Raw genomic sequence first — 26,674 nt, 5'->3', positions numbered from 1 at the left:
TAAGACAGTGAGGAATCGGAAACAGTGCTTCAGAGAGGGCAACAATCAGGGGGGTTTAGCTCTGCCAAATCTGATACATTATTATGAGGCGGCGAAGGCCGAGACGGTGTGGGGCTGGGGTATGGAGTTGGAGGCAATGTGGGTGAGGGTGGAGGCAGACTCTTGTAGAGGGTCGGGGTTGTGGGCGCTGGCAATGGCGCCACTCCCGGTTGCCCCAGGGAAATATTCGGATAGTCCGGTGATGGTGGCCACACTGAAGATATGGAGGCAATTTCGGCAGCATTGTAAGTTAGGGGCAGGGTCGAAGCTGATGCCTATCCGAAAGAATCATTGGTTTGAGCCGGCAAGATTGGATGCTAGGTTTCTGGGCTGGGAGGAGGGAGGGGGCGGTGGAAATAAGGGACTTATTTCTGAAAGGGCAGTTTGCGAGCTTGGAGAAGTTGTTGGAGAAGTTTGAGATTCCACGGTGGGGGGGAAGCCCTTTAGGTATATGCAAGTGCGGGATTTTGTAAGAAAGCTTTTCTTGACGTTTCCGTTGCCACCACCCTCCTCGTTGTTGGAGGGGGGGTGTCGGTGATGGGTGAGTCGGTGAGGGGGAGGCCACCTCAGCGATTTCTGGGAGGATTCTTGAGGAGGATACGTCATAATTGGAGAAGGTTACAGCCAAGTGTGAGGAGGAGCTGGGGGCGATGCTGGAGGAGGGGTTGTGGTGTGAGGTGTTGCAGATGGTGGACGCCTCAGCCTTGTGTGCAAGACGAGAAGCAATACAATTAAACATGGTGCACAGGATACACCTGACAAGGTCAAGGATGAGCCGATTGTTTCAGGAGGTGGAGGACACTTGTGAGCAGTGTGGGAGGGGCCAGGCCAACCATGTGTATATATTGTGGTCCTGTCCGAAGTTGGAGAAGCTTTGGGGTTTGTTCTTCAGCAACGTGTCGGTGATCCTGCACTTGGACTTGGAGCCCAGTCCCCTGGGGGCCGTATTTGGGGTGTCGGTCCAGCCGGAGCTGCTGATGGTGGCAGGGGCAGATGATTTAGCCTTTGCCTCACTGATTGCTCACAGGCGGGTCCACAGGAGGTCAGCTTCTCCGCCCTTTGCCTCAGTGCGGCTGGGGGACCTGTATCTTGAGAAGGTTAAGTTCACCTCAAGGGGGGCGATTGAGGGGCTCCATAAGAGATGGGGTCTGTTTATTCTTCACTTTAAAGAGTTGGTCACCATCAGCTGCTAATGGGAAATTTCGGAGGGGGGCCGGGATGGGGGGTGGGGGGGGGGCGGGGGGGGGGGGGGGGGGTTAGTTTTGGAGTCATGCATGTATTGGTTGGCAGAGTGGAGGGGGCTTCTTTTGTTATTCTTTTTGCTTTGTGTTGTTTAGTTTTATATATAAAATGTTAAAAACCGAATAAAAATATTTTTTTAAAAACAAGGAATATGTTGATCCAACGTGGTTCTGAATGGCAGATGGTAAATTCCATTAACTTTTTTTTCGTGTGATAGGAGACCTAGCAGTATTTATTGAGAGCCTTGTTTGACACATGACAGGTCCCTTGCATCAAGATTGATTGGTGCAGATTGATAGCTTTTGATACCCTGATATAAAAAATGCAATAAATAAATGCTTTTTGAAGACTTTCATTAGCGTCTTAATTCGCACGTTCTGCTGACGCCATTTTTCCCAGCTTTTCAAGATTAATGAACTGTCAAAATGTTATGAAATATATAAAGCGGAATCAAATTATTCATCACACTCCCCATTGCCAAACGCTAGAGAAGATTATTTAGAAAGCAGTTTTGCTGAACTGGGCGAGACCACATTTAAAATAAATAAAATGGGAATAATTATTTAAAGGGGAGTATGTGGAGAGGAAATTGGGATGTTCATTGTGGCATTTTTTACGTTGAAGAAGCAATATTGGATAGTTTTTCATAGTGACTAAGGAACGGAAGTAACTGAATTACTAACTCATTACTTTGTGACCATCTTTACTGTTAAGAGGAGAAGGAATGTCTTAGTTGAGAGAGGTGTATAAGGGAAAGATTAAACTAGAACTTTTGTATCACAAGAAAATATAATGTAGACTTTACAAGAAGTTGAAGGTAAACAAAGCTCCTGGCACTAACAATTTCAATCAAAAGGTGTTGATAGAGTTGTTAAAGAATAACACAGATCACCAATTAGGAAATAACCCACAGGGATCACTGTTGATTATAATTTACAAGGACAGAATATTGTCCATGATCTCAAAATTTGCAGGTGACAGTTTCCAAATGCAGACCATGTCCAAATGCAACAATATCCAGGCTTGGGCTGAGAAATGGCAAATAACATTCATGCCACACGAGTGCCAGGCAACAGGAGAAAATATAACCATCGCTCCTTGACATTACCACCGTTGAATCACCCACTATCAATAGTTTGGAGGTTGCTATTGACCAGAAGCTGAACAGGACCAGCCATATAAATACTGCAGATGCAAGAACAGGTCAGAGGCTAGGAATCCTGCTGCGAGTAACTCACCTCCTGACTCGTCAAAGCCAGTCCACCATCTCCAAGGCACAAGTCAGAAATGTGATGGAATATTCTCCATTTGTCTGGATGAGTGCAGCTCCAACAAATTCAAGAAGCTCAACACCATCCAGGACAAAACAGCCCAATTAATTGGCACCCCATTCACCACCTCCCACATTCACTCCCTTCACCACTGATGCACAGCTGTGTGTATCATGAAAGAGTGACGTCACAGGAAAATCAGCGGAGCCAGGGAGGCAAAAGAGCGCAAGGATGCAAAAAGTGCAGAGGACACTGGAAGTCTGCAGAGGGATTTGGATAGTTTAAGCGAATGGGCTAGGGTTTGGCAGATGGAAGACAATGTTGACAAATGTGAGGTTATCCATTTTGGTCGGAATAACGGCAAAAGGGATTATTATTTAAATGATAAAATATTAAAACATGCTGCTGTGCAGAGAGACCTGGGTGTGCTAGTGCATGAGTCGCAAAAAGTTGGTTTACAGGTGCAACAGGTGATTAAGAAGGCAAATGGAGTTTTGTCCTTCATTGCTAGAGGGATGGAGTTTAAGACTAGGGAGGTTATGCTGCAACTATATAAGGTAGAACTTACAGTTCAGAGGAGGCCATTCGGCCCACTGAATCTGCACCGACCCACTGAACGAACACCCTACTTAAGCCCATGACTCCACACTATCCCCATAACCCAGTAACTCCACCTAACCTTGGACACTAAGGGGCAATTTAGCAAGGCCAATCCACCTAACCTGTGTTTTGTTATGCTCTTGACGTAGCATAAGCTGCTTCCTTGATGTGCACTCTGACAAAGGAAGGTTCAGACTTGGAGATAGCTTTAACACGTTTATTAAACTATTAACAATTCTCCTACTTGGATTTGACGCTACTGTTAATCTTGCTATAGCTACTCAGACTGACAAACTAGTCTGCTACAATCCACGTGGTGGGTGTGATGTTCATTCAACCCTGTGTCTGTACTCACTGAGTGTCTCCACTGGAAAGAGGAAGATCATGTGTATTGTGTCATTTTTATATGGGTTGGTGTAATGCCCTCCTGTGGTAGTGTCACCTCTGTGTGTGTCATGAATGCCCATTGGTCGTGTCCTATCTTACTGACCTATTGGTTGATTGTCTGTGTGTCATGTCTCTGGTGTTCCCTCTAGTGTCTAGCTAGGTGTAGTGTATGCGCATTAACCCTTTGTGTACTTACAGTGATGTATATCACCACATCCCCCCTTTTTCCATGTTACATATTTTCTGTACAGTGTTAAAGAAAATTGAACAAACTAGGTAGATGAGTGATACTCTGTACAAGTTATGATAACAGTGATCATTAAACAATAAGTCCAAAACATATGCATCAGTCCAAAGTTCATTAATTATTATGGTCGAGTGGCTTTCTTGTTTGGTTGGTGATGTTAATGGTGGCATTGCATTGTAAACGCCATCAGTGTCCCTGTGCTGAAGGAACCAAGAAGTGGTCAAATCACTTTGTTGTCGCATTTGGAATCTTTTTTTCTTTCTTTGCTTGTGGTGGTAATTCTTGATGGCATCTGTCCTGAAAGCCAGGTTGCCTATTGGTAGTGCAGCAAACGTGAATTGGTAAGATGCATCATCCTGCCATGGCATGTCATTGCACTGAGCTGAGCAGTAACAGTGTCCCTCATTTGCAGAGTTGTACCATGTCGTCCCAGTCGTAGTTCCATTGGTGTTGTTTTTGTCGTGCTTGTTGTCAACGTTGGTGCCTTTGGTACGCTTCTTGCTATTGTCTTTGATGTTGTTGTTTTGGTTGGTTTTGTTGCCGTGTTTGCTGCGCTCAAGGACCACACTCTATGTATAATACGAGTCCTTCACACAGTTACTCGTGTCAGCGTCCTTTGTGGCATCTGCTGTTTCCTTGAGCGTGCCGTCACTGAGTTTGCGGCCCTCCCCGTCTGGAGTCATGTCCGGCTTACTTGAATCAGTTTTGGCTTGTGGATGCTCCCCGTCTGGAGTCTGGGCTGTTTCACCTAAGTCAGTTTTGGCTTGTGGATGCTCCCCGTCTGGAGTCTGGGCTTTTTCACCTAAGTCAGTTTTGGCTTGTGGATGCTCCCCGTCTGGAGTCTGGGCTGTTTCACCTGAGTCAGTTTTGGCTTCTTGATGCTCCCCGTCTGGAGTCATTTCAGGTTCACTTGCATCTTCTGAGGTCTCTTGATGCTCCATGTCCGGAGTCAAAACATTCAGGAATGCATTTGCTTCTGGAGACGCTCGAGCGAATGAGGTTTGAAGTAACGTGGTGTCACCGGAGTCACCAGGAGTCTCGCTGTGATTGTCGAGTGCCTCTGTACATTTTAGCTGAGGTCCGTCACGTTGCATATCTTGTATGGGAAGTGGGATGCCATCGTCACTGGTCGCACATACAGTGGGTAGAGCCTCAGTGTGTTCTTGTCGTTTACTTGAGCTGGGTAGACTGTCAGAGTCTTCTTCTTGTTCACTGGAGGGTGGTAGACTGTCATAGTCTGCTTGCTGTACACTTGAGCATGGCAGACTGTCATAGTCTTTCTGTTGTTCACTTGAGCGTGGCAGACTTGCATCATCTGCTGCTGGTTGCTCAGAGGAGGTTGCTAGACCCTCATGGTCTTGTTCATGCAAGGACTGCGTTTTGGAGTTTTGCATTGCTTATATCGTGGAGGCTGTCCACGTGCTCGTTGTGGAGGCTTGTGTCACCACCTCTGTGGAGTCTTGCAGTGTTCCTTGTGTGGAATCGTGCATTGGTCTCGCTGTGGAGACTGTCATCACTTCTTGTTCATGCAAGGACTGCGCTCTGGAGTTTTGCATTGCTTATATCGTGGAGGCTGTCCACGTGCTCGTTGTGGAGGCTTGTGTCACCACCTCTGTGGAGTCTTGCAGTGTTCCTTGTGTGGAATCGTGCATTGGTCTCGCTGTGGAGACTGTCATCACTTCTTGTTCATGCAAGGACTGCGCTCTGGAGTCTTGCGTTGCTTCTATCGTGGAGTCTGTCCACGAGCTCACTGTGGAGGCTTGTGTCACAGGAGTCACTTCTTGTGTGGAGATGTGCAGTTGTCTCGCTGTGGAGTCTTTTATTGCTTTCTGTGTGGAGTCGGGGACCCTTTGTGGTGCGTGGACCACTCTCTGTGTGGAGTCGGGGACCCTTCGTGGTGCGTGGACCACTCTCTGTGTGGCAGCAGGCCGCGCTCTGTGGGCTTGTACCGCTCTCTGTCTGTTGATGTCAGGCCGCAGCATAATCCTGCACTCACGAGTCGGGATGTCATATATGCTGGGCTGAAGATCCTCAAATCCGAAGAACTCGTTGTCGGGGTCGTCAATGTACAACACGTCTAGTTGCGTTTCGGATTTTGAACTGGGGTAGCCTCCCAAGGTGAAATGTTCGTCTGAGTCGTTGTCTTCTAGGACCATATCATCACGTTTTGTGTCGGAGCTGGCATTGGTCTTGCGATGTCCAAAGAAGAATTCAAGGTCTGAGTCATAGGCTTCAAGGACTGTATCATCTCTTTGGGCGGTGTTAATTGCTTGTTGCAGGGTTCTGCGGAGGTTACTTTCAGCTATTGGTCGAATTTCAGGCATTGTGCTGTCGTTCCAGGTGAAAGAATCTGGTTTTGAGGCTTTAAATTTTTTTGTGTGTGTTTTGGGACATTTCCTCTTTAAGTGGGCATGGTCCAGGGCCTCTGACATCATGAAGCGTGTGACGCAGTGCAGAGGAAGCGATTGCGCATGCACAGCTCGCTGTTCCTTTACTTGGGGCCTTGTTCTCAATTGCGCATTCGCGGCTTCTCGCGCATGCGCAAACGGACCTTCCCGTTCTGTGCATCTTCGCGCATTGCGCATGTGCAGCACCTCTTCCAAGATGGCTGCAATTCAAAACTGCCGTTCGTTGCTGCAAGCCTACCTCGCGGTGAGTTTTGGTGCCTGTTTTACCTTTTCTTCTTGTATGTTCCTCGCAGAACTCTTGGAATTTGTCCAGGACTGCCTGGAAATCATTCTTGTTTTGCCCCTTTGAGTATTTGAAGGTCTGGAAGAATTCAGCTGCTTCTGGATCCGCTATGGTAAGTAGAAGCTTTATTTTCTCTGCATCCGCCACGCCATCTAGGTCAGAACCTACCAAATAGATCTCGACTCTCTGCCTGAACCAACACCAGTTTTCACTGAGATTGCCTTGGCACCTGAGCTGTTGTGGAACCGGAATCTCGAACATCATCTTGCCTGGCTGCTGTTGCTGGTAGTCACTGTTTGCTGAGTTTTAACTGTATGGATTGAAACAGTTCACTCCTGGAACCATGTTTTGTTATGTTCTTGAACTGCATAAGCTGCTTCCTTGACAAAGGAAGGTTCAGACTTGGAGATAGCTTTAACACGTTTATTAAACTATTAACAATTCTCCTACTTGGTTTCGACACTACTGTTAATCCTGCTATAGTTATTCAGACTGACTAACCAGTCTGCTACAATCCACATGGTGGGTGTGATGTTCAATCAACCCTGTGTCTGTACCCACTGAGTGTCTTCACTGGAAAGAGGAAGATCATGTGTATTGTGTCCTTTTTATATGGGTTGGTGTAATGCGTGTAACGAGACGGAGAACGGCGCTTCCGTGATGAACAGCGTAACGGTTGTACATCCACAGCCCGTGGGCCCGAGGATTCCCCCTCTGAGGCGTCCTGTGTCTCCATCTCGGAGTCAGAGTCCGCTGCCTCCGTCATCTCGGCGTCTCTATCTCCACGCGGTTCTGCAACGACCTGCACAGGCTTTGAGTGCGGCACACGAGGAAGATTGTGAGGAATACTCCCCACTGCGTCTGGTCTCCGGAGCTGTAGAAATGAGCTCCGGGGGCAGGGAATCTTTGGAAGAGATGGTCTTCTGGACCGAACGTGGTCTACATGCTTGCGCTGGAGATGACCCTGGGCTTGCACCTGGTGAGAGATAGGGCCGTTCGGCGAAGGAAAACGCCAGGGACCCACTGTGCACCGCCTGCAAAATTTTGAACAAACACTGGGTCATCAGGCACAAACTGCCGAATCGGCCGATGCCGAGAAAAGCCATGTCCCTGCCGTTCTTGAGAGCGGCGTACATTTGCGCCAATGTCCGGGAAAACCATGCGAAGGCGGGTGCGAAGTCTCCGGCTCATTAGGAGTTCTGCGGGAGCTACCCCAGTCACCGCATGTGGAGTGGTCCTGTATGAAAACAAAAAATGAGCCAGTCTCGTGTCTATAGACCCGGAAGACTGCTTCTTTAGGCCCCGTTTGAATGTCTGCACTGCGCGCTCCGCCAACACATTGGAAGCCGGGTGGTATGGAGCGGTGCAGATATGGCGTATGCTGTTCATCTTCATGAACCTTGCAAACTCTTCACTTGTGAACGGAGTGCCATTGTCCGTGACCAGCACCTCGGGAAGGCCATGCGTACTGAAAGACAAACACATCTTCTCGATTGTTGCGCAGGACATTGTCCCCTGCATCTTATGCACCTCTAACCATTTAGACTGGGTATTGATTAATAGAAGGAACATGGATCCTTGAAAAGGGCCGGTGAAATCCGCATGCAAGCGCGCCCAAGGTCGCCCTGGCCATTCCCAGTGATGTAGGGGCGCGGCGGAAGCTTCTGATGCTCCTGGCAAATGGAGCAGTTTTGGGCCATCTTCTCAATGTCGGTGTCGAGGCCTGGCCACCAGACATAACTCCGGGGCAACATTCTCATTCCCTTAGTGCCCATTGTGCAAGTCCCTTAGGACCAGCTGCTGTCCTTTCTCCGGGACAATCACACGCGTCCCCCACAAGAGGATGCCGTCTTCCACGCTAAATTCTGACAGCTTGGAGGAAAATGCCCGCAACTCGCCTGGGAGCTGTCTATGCTGCCCACCATGCAGGACTATGTGCCGAACCTTTGACAGGACTGGCTCCGTCTGGGTCCACTCACAGGTCTGTGATGCTGTGACAGGCAAGGAGTCCATAAAATTTAGGGTTGCAACCACCTCATCGGTCGTGGGGGTCGACATGGTGCCGGTCGATAAAGGCAATCGGCTCAGTGCGTCGGCATTCGCTATCTGGGTTCCTGGTTTGTGCTCCAGAGAATACTCGTAGGCAGTGAGCAACAAAGCCCAGCGCTGGATCCGTGCGGAAGCAATGGGCAGTATTGGCTTATCCTCTCTGAAAAGTCCCAGCAGAGGCTTATGATCAGTCACGATAGTGAAGTGGCGGCCATACACATACTAGTGGAAGCGTTTCACCGCAAAGACCATCGCCAGGCCCTGCTTCTCGATCTGTGAATACTTCTTTTCCGCTGAAGTCAATGTGCGGGAGGCGAAAGCTATCGGCCGCTCGGCCCCATTCTCCATCTTGTGGGACAGGACGGCCCCAATACCATACGGGGATGCATCACACGTGGTGAGCAAAGGCTTTCCAGGATCATATTGGGTTAGTAACCCAGACGACGTTTGTTGTTTTACCCGCTGGAAAGTAGCGCAGGCAGATGATACCCCAAAGGGCAACCATGTATATCCACACAGGCCCCGGTGTGTATTGATAGTTACATATGGCCGGGAGGCAGGGTCCAGCTCCAACTGCAGGTAGGCGTGACTCATATCTAATTTTGTGAACGAGAGTCCGCCTGCAAGCTTCGCGTAGAGATCCTCTATGCGAGGCATTGGATATCGGTTGAGCCGGGAAGCCGTATTTACTGTAAGTTTATAGTCACCGCACAAACGAACTGTGGCATCTGGCTTCATTACAGGTACAATTGGTGCTGCCCAGTCAGCGAAACGAATGAGCCTGATAATACCCAAGGACTCCAAACGAGTGAGCTCCTCTTCTACCTTCTTGAGCAAGGCATAAAGCACTGGGCGCGCCCGGACAAAGCGCGGCGTGGCTCCTGGTTCGACTTGGATATGGGCTACGGCCCCTTTTATTTTCCCCAAACTGGGCTGGAATACATCTGGGTACCGTCCTAGTACCTTCATCAACCCTCCAGAACCTGTTTGGAGGATGTGCTGCCACTGCAGCTGCAAATGGCGCAACCAGTCCCGACCCAACAGGCTGGGCACCACGATAAGTGGGAAACGCCCCTCCTGGCATCCATAAACAACAGGGGTCATCGTAGTTCCTGCAATGTACAATGGTTCCCCCATGTAGCTGGCCAACCTGGCCTGTGTGTCGGTTAATGTAAGGGTCTGTGTACCCTGCTTGATGCGGTCGAATGTCCTCTCGGCGATCACGGAGACCGCTGCGCCAGTGTCCAACTCCATCTCAAGCGGGTGACCATTGACCCGTACTGTCACCTTAATGGGGGCCACACGGGGAGCTGCCACACAATGCAGCTGCAGGCAGTCGTCCTCCGTCTCCACGTCCTTGGGAGTAGTCGCCGCAGGTTCATCCAAATGGAAGGTACGGCCCCTGGGCTGGCCCCAGTTTCTGTCGGAACGACGGCACTCTGGCGCCCCCAGGACCAGCGTCCACGACGGGGTCGGCGCTCACAAGTCTGACACTGACATGGCTCCTCATCCATTGGTTCTGGAGAAGGCTCCCTTCGGGGAGGAATGTCCGGCGGCCACTGGCGTCGATCTGGACGCTGCCCCGCCCAAGGTATCGCAGGAGTGCGGGGAGACGCTTTTGGACAGAAGGGGTTGCGCCCCAAGGCATGCACCTCCATTCCCTGTATCTCCTGCACTCCCCGTTCTGCGCTCTATCGGGACAATACTATTTGAATGGCCTGTTGAAAAGTCAATGTTGGCTCAGCTAACAACTTTCTCTGGGTGGCCACATTGTTAATACCGCAAACCAAACGGTCGCGTAACATTTCTGACAAGGTCTCACCATAGTCACAGTACTCCGCAATCCTGCATAGCCTGGATAGAAACTCTGCAAGGGATTCTCCTGGGGTGCTCTCAGCGGTATTAAACGGGTAACGCTGGACTATCGTGGACGGGGTTTGGTTAAAATGTTGCCCCACTAATTTCACAAGTTCATCAAACGTCTTGGTGACCGGCGCAGCTGGGTACGTAAGGCTCCTAATCACCCCAAACGTATGCGGGCTGCAGGCGGTGAGCAAAATGACCACCTGGCGCTCGTTTTCAATGATGTTGTTTGCCCAGAAATAGTAACGCATCCGTTGTGTGTACTGGTTCCAGCTTTCCAGCGCAGCATCAAAAACATCCAAACGTCCATACAGAGGCATGGTATAATAGAAAACAACTTCCAACCTGTATCCAACAAAAATCCAGGGAGGTGGCTTCAGCAGCGTAGACAGCTATCCACTTTAACCCTCGTCGCCAGTTTTGTGAGGGCCACGAAGAATCCAGCACGAGTTGAAGGATAGAAAGAAATAACATTTATTTACAATAACATATATATACAACAGCAGCAGTAACTCCCTTGCTGCTCATTCCTCTCTAGCTGGTTCCAAACCGGTCAGCTCTATTTATGCAGGGACTCTGCTAATGATTTCTCTGTCCCCTTCATTAGGGAAAATCATACTCCCCAAGGATTGTGGGATTGCCATTAGTCCCCAGCCAGTGGTAAGCAGGCAGGTTATAACACCCTCCTAATCTTTTTGGACACTAAGGGCAATTAAGGCCAATCCACCTAACCTGCACGTCTTTGGAATGTGGGAGGAAACCAGAGCACCCGGAGGAAACCCACGCAGACACGGGGAGAACGTGCAGACTCCACACAGGCAGTGACCCAGCGGGGAGTCGAACCTGGGACTCTGGCACTGTGAAGCCACAGTGCTATCCGCTGTGCTACCGTGCGGCCTACCGTAAGGCAGCAGTGCTAACTACTGTGCCACCGTGCCACACCACTAAGGAACCAACTAGAGAACAGGCCATCCTAGACTGGATATTGTGTAATGAGAAAGGTATGATTAGCAATATAGTTGTGTGAAGCTCCTGGGGATGAGCGATCATAATATGATAGAATTCTTCATCAAGATGGAGAGTGATGTAGTTGATTCTGAGGCTAGGGCCCTGAATCGAAATGCAGGAACCTGCAATGGTATGAGTGACGGACTGGCTATGATGGATTAGGGAATGCTACTTAAAGGAATGACGGTGGATAGACTATGGCAAACTTTCAAGGAGCGCATGAATTAACTGCAACAATTGTTAATTTCTGTCTGGCGCAAAAATAAAATGGCCAACTCATGGCTTACAAGGGAAATTAGAGATAGTATTAGATTCGAGGAAGAGGCATACAAATTGGCCAGAAAAAGCAGCAGACCTGAGGATTGGGAGCAGGTTAGATTTCAGTAAAGGAGGACAAAGGGATTGATTAAGAAAGGGAAAATAGAGTTTGAGAGTAAGCTTTTGGGGAACATAAAAATTGGCTGTTGAAGCTTCTATCGGTATGTGAAGAGAAGAAAATTGGTGAAGGCAAATGTAATTCCCTTACAGTCAGAAACAGGTGAATTTATAATGGGGAACAAAGATGTGGCTGACCAAATAAATACGTAGTTTGGTTCTGTTTTCCCACAAGACACAAATATCATACCAGAAATATTGGGAAGCACAGGACTTAGTTTTGGTAGGGAAATGCGTGGAACAAATGATGGGATTGAAGGCTGATAAATTTACAGGTCTGATAATCGACAGACCAGAGTATTAAAGAAATGACCCTAGAAATGTGGATGCATTGGTGCTTATCTTGCAAGATACTATAGACTCTGGAACAGTTCCTGCAGATTGGAGGGTAATCATGCTTGAGAAATTTATTGCAATGCTTCAAGATATAACCAGCAGAGTTGATGAGGGGGAGTTAGTGGATGTGGATTTTTTGGACTTTCAGAAGGCTTTTGACAAAGTCCCACATAAGAGATTAATGTGTGAAATTAAAGCACTTGGGATTGGGGGTAGTGTATTGAGACGGGTAAAAAAAACTGGTTGGCAGACAGGAAACAAAGATTGGGAATAAACTGGTCTTTTTCCAAATGGCAGTAAGTGACTAGTGGGGTACCTCAGTATTAGGACCACAGCTATTTACAATATATATTAATGATTTAGATGATGGAACTAAATGTACTATCTCTAAATTTATAGATGACACAAAGCTGAGTCGGAGGGTGAGATGTGAAAAGGATGCAGAAATGCTTCAGTGTAATTTGGACAAGGCGAGTGAGTGAGCAAATTCATGCCAGATGGAGCATAATTTGGAAAAATGGAGATTATCCACTTTGGTAGCACAAACAGAAAGACCGATTATTATCTGAATGACTATAGGTTGAGAGAGGAGAGTGTGGAACAAGACCTGGGTGTCCTTGTACACCAGCCATTGAAAGTAAGCGCGCACGTACAGCAGGCGGTAAATTATGTGTTGGGTGTTCTGGATCACATACAGGTCACCAACACTTGAAGTAGTGCAACACTATTTTATTAAAAGGTTAACTATTTAAACATACTTGAACTGTGGGTAAATACGATACCAGCTTTAACTAAAGACCTTTGCCTTGTCCTAACCAGTTGTTGCACTCAGCACATGGTGAATGTCTGTGTTGCAGGCTGTGAGCTCTGTGCTCCTAGCTAGCTGCTACTCGAATGAACGGGAACTCTGATGTCCCATGTCTTTATAGTGCGTGTGCTCTCACTGGTGATTGGCTGCGGTGTTGTGTATGTTGATTGGTCCCTCTGTGTGTCCATCAGTGTGTGGCTGCACCATGATATACTGGTGTATATTATGACAGTAAAGAAGGCAAATGGTATGTTGGCCTTCATAGCAAAGGATTCGAGTACAGGAGTAGGGATGTCTGGCTGAAATTATACAGGACCTTGGTTAGGCCACATCTGGAATATTGGTTTTATGGCCGTGCTGTGCCCAAAAAGCAGCTGGCCGCTGTGCAGTGTGGCCAATAGAAGCCGGGAGCCTTGCTCTTGGTATCTACTTGGCTCGCAACACCTCGCAAGATGTAACGCGATCTCATGAGATGTTGTGATGTAAATCCCGCTTTTAGCAAATCTGCATGTTAAAGCGAGACAGCTAGTCTCACTTTAATGTGCAGATTCCTGATTTTGGCCACTGCACCTTTTATCGTGCCGCAGCCTTCGACGAAGACTCCAGGAAATTTCAATAGCATTCCTTTCGGGCTCTGGGGGTACATGCGGCAGATGCGTTGCCAATTCAATTTTAAATGGCGTAGCCAATCGCGGCTCAGTCTGGTGTCCGGGCCTGGTCGCAGCGCCCAACTTATTGCCTGTGGCCGGCATCTAGATGCTCTGGCTCAGGGGAATCGTCTTGGTTGCGCTCGGGTGCGTCATGGCAACGGCCTTGGGTCCCGCCGTCGGTCCTGCTTTGCAGAAGCTCGCGTCTATCGGGTCTGGTCGCGATTGGTTAGTGGTCACTTCATTGACTGAGGTTCAGGACCGCCGAACCCTACAACTCTTGCCGCCGCTCCACCCCACCCCCCACCCTCCCCCACCCCCGTTCCAAGCACTCCCGGGAAATGGCGATGTCTAACGCCCGTTGGACAGTTAAGTGGGTCTCTGTAAGAGTTTCCCCAGGTGTTGGCATCTCGGAGTCCACATCCGAAATGGTCCCGTAAAGATTTGGACAATACGGCCCCGAACGCACATGAGGCGGCGAGTCATCAGACTCGAAACGTTAGCTCTTTTCTCTCAGATGCTGCCAGACCTGCTGAGATTTTCCAGCATTTTCTCTTTCGACTGTAACTATTGGGCAGCCAAAGGCCAAAGACTTCGGGTATTTTTATAAGAATGATTAGTTAATTCACTTGTGTTGTGACTCCGGGTGAAGTGGGACTGGAATTGACCATGCACTAGCCCAGGGTGTCGTAACACACTCTAAACTCTCACACAACCCCCCCCCCCCCCCAGCTCATCTCAGCATTCCTTCCTTATTTCACATTCCACATACGTGACTTTACATTCACCTCCCAATCCTCATTCTATTTTGCTTTTTCTCCAACATTAAACACATGCATTATATCCACAAGGCCTACAAAACTGTATTTACCTCTTCAACTACAACTCACCAACTCTCACCCTCTCTGTGCTCTTGTGTTGTGCAGAAAAAGCAAAAGACAAAGAAATGAGGCCAGGAGAGGAGTGCTTAACCCCCAACTAAATGGCGCATGAAGCCTTGGAGATTAATGGCCAGGCCAAGCATCAGGGAAGGTACGGCTGGCAGCTTTCCAATCCTGGTGTTGCATTTTCCGTGTAAACCTCAGCAAGTATTGAACAAGCTTCACAACTTCAAGTTGAAATGAAATGAAATGAAAATCGCTTATTGTCACAAGTAGGCTTCAAATTAAGTTTTACTGTGAAAAGCCCCTAGTCGCCACATTCCAGCACCTGTTCGGGGAGGCTGGTACGGGAATTGAACTGTGCTGCTGGCCTGCCTTGGTCTGCTTTCAAAGCCAGCGATTCAGCCCTGTGCTAAACCAGCCCCAGTGTTGTGCTCCTGAAACTATCATGTGATTCTCAGTACCATCCTAACTCTTTTCTCTTTCCTCTAGATCCTTCTCAGCACCTGGACCTTGCAGAAGAAGACAGCTGAGAGGAATTCCACACCAGTCATCCTGCTCCACTCCTGGAAGGGGTCATTATTAGGTAGATAGTACAGTGTTCCAGGATACATGCTGTCGTAATAATGAAGGAAAACCAGCAAATTATGTCCGGAAATATTGAACTTTAATTAAACCTGTGAGTTTTTAAAAATGGACACATAAGCCAAAGATGGCTGAGTATGTAAAGTCAGTCACTGGTTGAATTTCTGTGGGGTGATACTCTGAGAGACAATGGAACCACACCTTGTTTCCAGACAAAGATACTGCTAAAGCTTGCATAAATTAATTGCCATCTCCGTTGGAGACAATGGAACATAATGGGAGATGAGCATCATCTTATCAGAAAATATTTTGATAATGTCCAGATGGATTTTGTCTTCCAGGAATATACAAAAACTAGGATAAAAAGATTGTGGAAACAAGATAAGTCGGCAAAGACCACAGCCACAAAGAAAACAGGGAAACTTCTCAGTAAACTGCTGGACACTGGTATTTTGAAATCAACTGTTCGCTTGCTGAAATTAGCGCTAATGGAATTGAATTACATTGGCCACAATGCTCAATTATCTACTTAAAAAAATTAATCCCTGCTCTTATTGTCCTTGAACTGAATAGGTTGCTGGGCCATTTCAGAGGGTGTTTAAGAGTCAACTACATTGCTATGGGTCTGGAGCCACGTGTAGATCAGGCCAGGATGGCAGATTTCCTTCCCTAAAAGACATTAGTGAACCAGGAGGGTTTTTACACTAATTGACAATGGCTTCACGGTCCTCATTAGACTTTTAATTTCAGAATTTTAATTCCGGGTCCCCAGCACCTTACCCTGGATTTGCGGATTACAAATCCAGTGGCAATACTATTATGCCACTGCTTGCCCTGGTCCTCATAAGTCAAGGACCATTTCATATACTTTTCTTTTATTTACTTTGGACCCAGTTCACACTTCTAATCTGTATGAATGTATATGCATGTGTTTTATCTCTTTCGTGCCTAAAGTAGTTAGTTAATAAATTCACTCTATCTTTAACCCAAGAAAGCCTGGTTAAATTGGTTCCTTTTGAAAAGTGATTATTGGGACTGGAAAAAGGGATCCGCAAAGGGATAGTGCGACCAGCAGAGAGGGTTGAATAAAGAAGGGGAGCCAGTTCACCCCTTCTCACCCAGGGCATAACAATTTTGGGTATCCCAGCCAGACGGTAACAAATTGAGGGAACCTCACCTGGGGATCAGTCATAACAATGTATCATGTGAAATCTACCTCGGTACCATAGAAAAATAGAAAAGTTGTTTTCCATAGAATCCCTGCAGTGAAGGGCAGCATGATGGCGCAGTGGGTTAGTACTGCTGCCTCACACCACCAAGGTCCCTGGTTTGATCCCGGCTCTGGATCACTGTCTGTGTGGAGTTTTCACATTCCCCCCCCCCGTGTTTGCATGGGTTTCGCCCCCACAACCCAAAGGTGTGCAGATCGCACTAAATTGCTCCTTAATTGGATAAAATGAATTGGGTACTCTAAATTTATTTTTAAAAAAGATCCCTATAGTGCAGGAGGAGGCCATTCTGCCCATCAGATCTGCACCAACCCTCTGAAAGAGCTCCCTATCTGGGTCCGCTCCCTTCCTCTTCCCTGTAACCCCATCTAACCTGCACATCTTTGGACTGTGGGAGGAAACCGGAGCATCCGAAGGAACAAAGAACAAAGAACAAAGAAAAGTACAGCACAGGAACAGGCCCTTCGGCCCTCCAAGCCTGCGCCGACCACGCTGCCCGTCTAAACTAAAATCTCCTAAAAGAACAAAAATCTTCTAAAAGAACAAATAGAAACCCACGTAACCATGGGAAGAACGTGCAAACAGTCACCCAAGGCAGGAATCGATCCCAGCTCCCTGGCGCTCTAAGACAACAGTGCTAACAACCGTCCCACCGTACCTGCCATAATTCTGTTCCAGTCATCAGCTATTATCTAGATATTAATCAGAGGGTAGCCTTTTCTTTTCACAAAATCCGCTGGCTGCTGTTTTGGTGTCCTGGTGGCAACATGTGTACACGTTAAGATACTGTGAACATGGGGGACATTAGCCACTGCTGCAAAATCTCTGAGCTCTTTCACATTGACAGCTGATGCCAAAGGACAGGGCAAAAAAAATTGGTAACTTCCCTCAGGAAAGGAGTGTTCTGAAGCCCAGGAGTTGCAGGTGATTTCCATGGTCACAGTTAGAAATAGCCCATGACACAAAAGTTAAAGACTGTGGTGACTTTAATAGTCACTGGCCCAGCAGGCAATGGGTTCCACTGCAAGAGGGTGAAGAGGACAGCAAAAGACTACCTAGAATAGCACAGCCTCCTGATGCGCTGCTCTTCAGGTAGACCAAATAAGTGACTCTTGATCTGTCCACCCTATTTTATGGGTATGGCCTTCTATGAGCAGCACCCCGCTCATCGGCTGTGTTCTAATAAACCCAGCTGCTGCAGCTGGTTGCTGAAGCTGCTGCCCTTCCCACATCTTCCATCCAAATGAAACTGACAAAAATAGCATCCATTATAAGCAGATAAAACTCAGCAAAGGTAAGGGCCTGGATTCTCCGACTTTATGGCTATGTCTGGAGAATGTGTCTAGTTCTACGATTTAAAAATTGGCGAGGCCCCAGCCCCGATCCTCCGACCGGGGAGGGGCCAGCAGCCGCACCGCATAAAACACACGGCCTTGCTGAAATAAATGGCAGCAGAATTGCCGGGTCCGTGGCAGTGCATGCGCACGGTGATGACCTGCAGCAGTCGCGCCGTACAACATGGTGCAGGCCGCACGCGGACCCGACCTGCCAGATAGTGCCCCCCTGGACCCCCCCCCTCGCCACCCCAGGGCCAACCTCCACCAGTCCCTCCAGCTCTCGCCGAAGCCCCCCCCAGGCTGCGGCACGGCTCCCCCTCCCAGACTGTGGCGGCGCTGGACATAGCGAAAGAAGTGATCTCGAAGCTAAGCCCTTCTGGCAATCCGAACAGCACACAGGTGCGGTGATCCACTTGCCTACACATGAGTGACATTTAAATAGCGCCTCAGTGGCCCTGACGTATCAGTGGCTCCGACTTACTGGGGAGTTGGGCTGATGAAATGAATGAAATGAAAATCGCTTATTGTCGCAAGTAGGCTTCAATGAAGTTACTGTGAAAAGCCCCTAGTCGCCACATTCCGGCGCCTGTTCACTGACAGAGCTCAAGTTACCAATGATAAGGGAGGGGGGGGGGGGGGGGGGGGTTGGCAGGTGGTAGTGGGTTGGACACTCAAGACCAACTCAAGAATGGATAATTCAATCTTTTTTAAAAATATAAACGAAACCACCGATTAATCATAAATAAATGGTTTCGGAAGATTGCAGTGTTGGGTTACAGATAAGTCAGTGAGTGTTTTGATTTTCCACATTTTGAATATTTTGGGGGGTTCAAGGGGATTGGACATTGAGATGTGTGCGGTTGGAGTCAAAAGCTGCAAACCTAAAACAAGTTTTTAATACAGTGGTGTTTTTTTAAATGTTCCCTCCCATAGCTTACTGGCAGTTGCTTCAATGCAATTAAATCAATTCACTGAAAAATCCTTTATAAAGATATTTTTTCTTTAAATTCAGGGAAGAAAGGAATGCGTCTGTTTTACCAATGGAGATACTTAGCGATAGTGTTGTTCGATTAGACGGCCCTAATATGGTGCCTTCTTTACCATGGGACTGGATTCTCAGTCGGCGGGTTCCTCCGTTTCGCCGGCAGATCACTCACGCCCACGGATTTCCCGACGGCGTGGGGTTGCCCACAGTGGGAAACCGCCACTGGCTGCCGGGACAGTGAATCCCACTGCCGGCCGCCGGGGGGGGGGGGTGCCTCACCAGAAAACGGGTGCGGCGGAACGGAGAGTACCGCCCATGGCGTCTCACTGCAGCGGTGTCTCATTGATGAGATCTCGAGACTTGCATGTTTAAACATGGATGCTTTATTAGTAGTCTTTAACTATTTACGGTTCCAAGGTATGGTCAGGCAGGGTGCTGCTGCACCAGGCAGGCTGGCTGCTTGCTTAGCGTTCTGTTTCTCGACAGTTTTCGGAGCGTCTGTTAGCATGTGATTATATACGTCATACTGTGGGTGGTGCTATTCTTCACGATAACCCTTGCCGAGCACCTTTACATTACAATGACATGCATGCACATATCACAACATGGACCATTCATAGGCTCCGGCAGCACTGACTGTCGCAGGTCAGGGAGGTACATGACAGGGAGCAGACCAAATGAAAACCGGACTGTAAAACCCAACATCTGGCCACCCTAGTTCGGCACTGGAAAGGCCTTCTCCAATTTAATGTTAAAATGACATCAGGGCCTCAACTGCATCATTGTTCTCCAACTTACAGCTGTCTGTCTCTGGCAGGAGCCTCAACTGACTCCGAGATCGGTGTGGTTAAGGTGGCAGCAGGGTGGATCAAATCAGAAATACAGTGTTAAGTATGATACTGTACATTTAACCACCTGCCCACAGATGTGGTGGGTTAAAATTGGCTGTTTAGCATAGACAAATATAATTTGAAAATGTTAAGTCTAAAATCCAAATCATATGAAGGTTTGGCCTGAAATTAATGAAGACTTTTCCCCTCCCTATATCACTGAATAAACAAGAACCCTTTCTAGCGAGTGCTCCAACCAACAGGGCGGAGAACTATTTCCCTTTCTGAATTGTGTCAGCTTGACAACATTTCCCAGGTGTTTAGCTTCTATTGTTCGCTACAAAGCCACTGTTTAAACAAATTGGGCAGTTATAAACCTGATCTGATGTTCCTTTAACTTTATTTATTTCCACTCACTGCTGCACCTGTTAAACTGTTGCGTCAGGAGTTGATCCAAAGTTTCTCAAAATCAGGGCAAGAATAAAGCAGGGGTCACCACCCATGTCAATTATTTTAATGAAAGCCAACTGTAACATGGATTTTATTGCTGGAGCTTTGTGCATGTGCACTAATGTATATTGAAGGATCCATCTCTGACAGAAGTTGAAGATTCAATCGGCTTCAATCATGAAAGTTCCCCCAAAAATGGCAGGTTGCAAGGACAAGCCTGTTTACAGGAGGAGTTAGCACATGTGAGTGCCACAGCCACTCAGTTGGAGCTGGGATTCTCGGTTTCAGTCGGAGTCGTTGGCAAAGTGCAGTCGTCCACAATGATTCCCGAATGAGCATTTGCTGAATCTCTGTGGATAGATCACACATAAATCTGTGGTTTCAGAAATGCTTCCTGAGCTATTTTTTCCATGTCTCTGGAGGTTACTTGCTTCTCCGGCGCCAGGGACTTGGCGGGAGCGGGAATCGCGCCGCGCCAGACGGCGACCGCTAGCAGCGGCCCCTCCGGCCCGCGATGGGCCGAGTGGCCGCCCGTTTTTTTTCCGGCCGGTCCCGCCGGCGTAAATTATAACAGGTACTTACTGGCGGGACCTGGCTCTGCGGGCGGTCTTCGGGGTCCTCGGGGTGCATGGGGGGATCTGGCCCCGGGAGGTGCCCCCACAGTGGCTTGGTCCGCGATCGGAGCCCACCAATCCGCGGGCGGGCCTGTGCCGCGGGGGCACACTATTCCTCCGCGCCGGCTGATGTAACGTTCCGTGATGGCTGGCGCGGAGAAGAATCTCCCTGCGCATGCGCTGGGATGATGCCAGCACATGCTGGCGCTCCTGCGCATGCGCCAACTCGCGCCGGCCGGCGGAGGCACTTCGGCGCCGGTTAGCGTGGCGCCAAGCCCCTTCCGCGCCGGCCGGCATGGCGCAAACCACTCCGCCGCCGGCCTAGCCCCCGAAGGTGCGGAGGATTCCACACCTTCGGGGCAGCACGACAGCGGAGTGGTTCACGCCACTCCTTTGCGCCGGAGTTGCCCGCCCCACCGGTTCGCGGAGAATCCCGCCCAAAATGTCCCAACATCACAGGAGTCAGAAAAAGCAAATTTTGACACTGTCTGCATAAGGTCATGATAGGGCAGATGGCTGTAAAACTCTGGATAAAAAGACGCAGGACTACATTCTGGATTGCCTCTGTAACACTGTAACATGAGTATTTATTGCTGTATGATGCACTGGTACATTGTGTATGCTCCATCAAACAAGTATAGCAGAGGGCAGCACTGTGCGGTAGTGGGTTAGCCCTGCTGCCTCATGGCGCCGAGGTTCCAGGTTCAATCCCGGCTCTGGGTCACTGTCCGTGTGGAGTTTGCACATCCTCCCCGTGTTAACGTGGGTTTCGCCCCCACAACCCAAAGATGTGCAGGCTAGGTGGAGTGGCCACGCTAAATTGCCCCTTAATTGGAAAAAATTTATTGGATGCTCTAAATATATTTAAAAAAACAAATATAGCAGTCTCAAATGAATAATACGCTACAGCTGACAAAAGCTTGGTAGAAAGGTATATGTTTTAAGGAACATCTTAAACGAGGCAAAAGGGGTGGAGAGTTTTAAGGCGGGAATGATCTTGGGACCCAGGTACCTGAAGGCGCAGCCATCAAAGGTGATGCGATTAAAATCAGGGTGCTCAAGATGCCAGAGCGGAGCAACACAGATATCTCCAAGGTTTGTGGGGTACAGAGATATGGAGAGGTAAAGCCATGACGAGATTTGAATATAAGGATGAGAATTTTAACATCAAGGCACTGCTGAAGTGGGGGGCAATCTCAGCAAACATTCTGGCGATGATTGAATGGGACTAGGTGAGAGCAAATAAACGGGCAGCAGAGTACAATTAGCTACCGAGGCTGGAACTAGTAAAAGAAAGAACCAGGGGCTGGATTCTCCGCCCCGCTGTGCCACATTCCTACCTCGACCTGCCAGCAGGATTCTCCATTATGCCGGCCGATCAATGGGATTTCCCATTGTGGGGCAGCCGCACGCCATCGGGAAACCCCCAGGCGCCGGCAAAACGGAGAATCTCGCCGGCGGAGAATCCCAAAGCTGGTATATGAGGATGTAGTAATTAAGTGACAACAGCCTTGTGTACTAAAGGTCTGAAGATTGCAGGAGGCAAAGAAAGACAGGGGTGGTTGACAACTTCCATAGTTCGGAGTTGCTGAAGAAAAACTGATTCAATTGGAGATAATGCAATAGATCTTGATTTGAGCACAGACTGCAGAGCAGAAAGAGGAACAGTCATTAGCACAGCATACTTGCAACCTAGGAGGAGGAAGTTCAGAAGAGAGATCGCATATTTTAAAGATTACAAGGGTAGACAGACGAAAATAGCTAAGATATGCTCCTGCATTCTTGCCTGGGAATTTAACTTAACTTATATTTTTGTGTTAACTTTTATTTATGTTAAGGAAGGGTGGTTTTGCAAACATTTCCTGTTTGGGTTCCGTTTGTTGAAGGCCTATCTGTAGCTTGCATTTGCATTATGTATTTATTCAGGAAAATATACTCAGAAATCTCAATGCACAATCTGCGCGATTGTCCTTTACATCTTATTTACTTTTGAGCTGTTGGCTTCAATAGTTTCTTCCCAAGCCATAATAAAATTGAGATCTAAAGCAAAAGTTGTTTGTGCACAGCATAACGAATTATGTTCAGGCTTCATCATGTATGAATTGAGTTCAGTGTTTTGTTTGTTAACTCTGTTCTTTGACCTTCACATTCAGTGCAAATCTTTTGCTCCTCTCCCCCAATTAACACCCAAAGTGTCACCCTGGAAAAGACCTTCAGTGGTAGCCATCTTGCCCCAGGCAGGAAAAGACAATGAACCCAACCAACTACTAGTGGGCAGGATGCTCCCTGCCCTTCAACAATAGACAAATTGCTTCACCACTTACGTGGCTTCAAACCTAAGTATGGACATACCAAGGAACCCTGGTTATCAATGTACAAGCACCATGTAACCAAAATATATAACAGCTTCTGCATAAGATATAAATGTGGAATGAAGGAGGGGTGCATTATGCAATCTGTCCAGCTGATATGTTTTCTGGGATTCAGATAGTTCCAGCTTATTTGCCAAATGGTTCCAAATTTGTGGTCACCGTTGAAATGAATGGAGTTGTTCTCGGATAAAAGTAATTGCTCATCATCAGTGACATTAGTAGAGCAGTAAAGAGATTTGGAGTGGTAGTTCCCTTCACAAAGGAAGCTAGAAGATTTTTCAAATGGTGATTAATATTCTTATGATTATTCCCTGCTGGTTGATCTCCCATTGCATTGCAGATAGTCTAGCTTTAGATTCATAATTGTGATGTTTAGTGTGCTCCTTTTCTGAGCTGGTGACAGCGGGGGTATAGCAGATAAGGTATGGAATGCACAGCCTGCGAGTGTGGTGAAGGCAGGTTCAATTGAAATATTCAAAAGGGTGTTATCGGAAGAGGAAGAATGTGTAGGATCACGGGGAGAAGGTAAGAGAAAAGCACCAAATGAATTCCCCTTTTGGAAAGCTGGTAGAGACATGTGGGCTGCACGGTAGCACAGTGGTTAGCACTGTTGCTTCACAGCTCCAGAGTCCCAGGTTCGATTCCCGCTTGGGTCACTGTCTGTGCAGATCTGTACGTTCTCCCCGTGTCTCCGTGGGTTTCCTCCCACAGTCCAAAGATGTGCAGGTTAGGTGGATTAGCCGTGATCAATTGCCCCTTAATGCTCAAAAAGGTTAGGTGGGGTTACGGGGATAGGGTGGAGGTGTGGCTTTAAGTGGGGTGCTCTATCCAAGGGCCGGTGCAGACTTGATGGGCCGAATGGCCTCTTTCTGCACTGTAAGTTCTATGATTCTATGATGGGTCAAATGGCCCCCTTTTGCGCTGTAATAACTTTGTGATTCTGTGAGCAGACGGCTGAGCAGTGGACCAAGCTGCTAAAAGCAGAGAGGGAACAGAATAAAGCAGATAGAGCGAACAGAGAAGAGTGGGAACAGAGCAGAATGGAGGAGGTAGTTGAGTAGAAGAAGAATGTGTTAATTTGGAGCAGATTTTTTTTTTAGTTGCTGCAACAGGAATCGAGCTTACCTGTTTAACAACAGCACGGATTCTGATAACTGTGACTGCAGCTATTTGGAGAGAATTTGCATGCCCAGTTTCAACCCATCCCTACCCTGGATACGTAAGGAAATAAATTGTTTGTCCAATGCAAAAATTGGGAGCATTCAAAGCATCATGATATCTGTCCAACAGAGTGACGCACACAATGATACGGGTGAAGACATGAGGAGAATGGTGCCTCTAAATCACTGAGGTAACCATATGAACAGTTTCACATTTAGAAACATAATGTACATAGTCACAACATTTAAAAAGAACATTTTCCTACAGTTTTATCACCTGTACAAGCAGTGTTTAAGATATGACAAGATCATACCTGACTTTCAATGTAAACAATGTCATAGTCCTTTGATTGTGCCTGCTTTTGAGTTGCCAGTTTTATTTTTCATTCGGAACTGTGGTGGCCTTTTGATGTATTTCGTCAGGTTTTTCTAGGTTTGATCAGTATACTTCCAGCCCAGGCCCAAGGGCAAACATAAATTTCTAATACATGGCCTCATGGCAAAGCTTAATATTTTTCAGAATTATTTACTCTAGGTCATAGCTGTTACTTATGAAGTAAGATCCTTAACCTGATGAGAAATCAACATTGTCGCCAATACCACTTTCAAAAAGTTACAATGAGTGAATTGATTGACCAGATTTACAAATAATTAGCAATTCCTTTGAATAGAATATCCTTGCTGTTGACTGGGAAAAAAGTCACAATTTACACTGCGAGAGCACCTGTCACATCCTCAGGACGCTCTCCCTCCTTAAACCTCTCCACCTCTCTAGTGTGGTGGGGGAATGGGAACCTCAGCAGATGTCAAGGGAAAGAGAAATAAGGGCAGTACTAAAAGAAAGAACAGTAAAATGCAAAAACGGTAGACAGGGCGGGAGGCAATCAGCGCCACAGTACGGAGAAAAGTTGGAATGACCAAAAATGGCAAAAAGACAAGCCTAAAGGCTTTGTATCTTAATGCACAAAATATTCAGAATAAGGTACACAAACTGACGGCGCAAATCGCGATCAATGGATATTTATCTCATAACCATTACAGAGACATGGGCCGGGATTCCCCGATCCCACGCCGGCAGAGAATTGCGGCACGCTGCTCCGACGCCGGGCCGCCGATTCTCTGGCGACCGGAGAATCGGCGGCAATCGCGCCCACGGGGTCGCCGCTGCGCCGGTCGAGGGCCATTGAAAGCGCCCCCCCCCCCCCCCCCGGTGATTCTCCGCGCCGAGTGCCCGCCTAGTCCTGTCAGCGTGGCTTACGTATGGTTTTACCCGGCGGGACCTCAGAGTTCTGGCTGCGGGGGCCATCCTGGTGGGGGTGCGGGGGATCCGACTCTGGGTGGGGGGGGTGGCTCCACGGTGGCCAGGCCCGCGATCGGGGCCTACCGATCGGCGGGTGGGCTAATTCCGGGGGGCCTACGTTCCTCCGCGCCGGACTCCTGTAGGGCTCCGCTATATTGCCTGGGGGCCGGCGTGGAGACGGCAATCCACGCGCATGCGCGTACCAACGCCAGCTGTGGCGTGCTTGCGCGGACTTGCGCCGGCTGTGGCGCGCCTGCACGGACCCGTGCCGGCCGTGTCGCGCTGGCTTTCGAGCGCACAGCACTCCACCGGCGTACTAGCCCCCTAGGAAGGCGTGATTGCCTGGGCCTGGAGGCCCGTTGACGCCAGCATCGCTCGCACCAGTTTTGACGCCGGATTTCAACACTTGGCCGGGATTTCGGAGAATCATGGCCATGGTTACAAGATGATCAAAACTGGGGATTTAACATTCAAGGTCATTTAACCTTTCAAAAGGACATGGGTTGAAAGAAAAGGTGGTGGTATAACCGGTGGCATGATAGCACAATGGTTAGCACTTTTGCTTCACAGCACCAGGGTCCCAGGTTCGATTCCCGGCTTGGGTCATTGTCTGTGCGGAATCTGCACGTTCTCCCCATGTCTGCGTGGGTTTCCTCTCGGTGCTCCGGTTTCCTCCCACAAGTCCCGAAAGACATGCTGTTAGGTGAATTGGACATTCCGAATTCTCCCTCAGTGTACCTGAACAGGTGCCGGAGTGTGGCGACTAGGAGCTTTTCACAGTAACTTCATTGCAGTGTTAATGTAAGCCTACTTGTGACAAGAATTAAGATTATTATTATTATAACACTGTTAATAAGAGATGAAATTACGACAGTTGTGAGAGATGATCTAGACTTGGATGATGTAGAGTCCATCTGGGTGGAGGTAAAAAACAGCAAGGGGAAGAAGACATTGTTAGGAGTAGTGTACAGACCCCCAAACTGTAGGAAAGGATATAAATGAACAACTTGCACACTAATGAACAATTTAGCATGGCCAATCCACCTAACCTGCACATCTTTGAACTGTGGGGGAAAACTGGAGCACCTGGAGGAAACCCACGCAGACACTGGGAGAACGTGCAGACTCCGCACAGACAGTGTGGAGGCAGCAGTGCTAACCACTGTGCCGTCGTGCTGCCCATAAGTTGAAAGAAAAAGCATATATGGAGGCAAAAGTCAGTGAGAGCCCCGAAGATTGGGATAAATTCAGAATCCAGCAAAGAAGGACTAAAGAGAGAGAAAATAAACTACGAGGGCAACCTGAAGA

The 26,674-nt window shown here is 48.2% G+C and overlaps 1 long non-coding RNA gene across 2 annotated transcripts in view; it reads left to right on the top strand.

Annotated features, from left to right (window-relative positions):
- The window catches only part of LOC140386915 (uncharacterized), a 62,463-nt gene extending 46,005 nt beyond the window's left edge, over positions 1 to 16,458 (top strand). Inside the window, exons 3-5 of one of the 2 annotated variants that reach the window (XR_011933709.1) lie at positions 14,550 to 14,655; positions 14,997 to 15,090; positions 15,431 to 16,458. This is a non-coding gene — a long non-coding RNA (uncharacterized lncRNA). Of the gene's footprint in view, positions 1 to 14,549; positions 14,656 to 14,996 lie in introns of both variants that reach the window. The other variant, XR_011933708.1, reaches the window with a different exon arrangement.
- The last annotated feature ends 10,216 nt before the right edge of the window (positions 16,459 to 26,674 follow it).

Source organism: Scyliorhinus torazame, chromosome 12 (assembly GCF_047496885.1).
Source record: "Scyliorhinus torazame isolate Kashiwa2021f chromosome 12, sScyTor2.1, whole genome shotgun sequence".
NCBI lineage: Eukaryota > Metazoa > Chordata > Chondrichthyes > Carcharhiniformes > Scyliorhinidae > Scyliorhinus > Scyliorhinus torazame.
The sequence above is the reverse complement of the archived record's forward strand: the minus strand, read 5'-3'. Positions and strand labels throughout refer to the sequence as shown.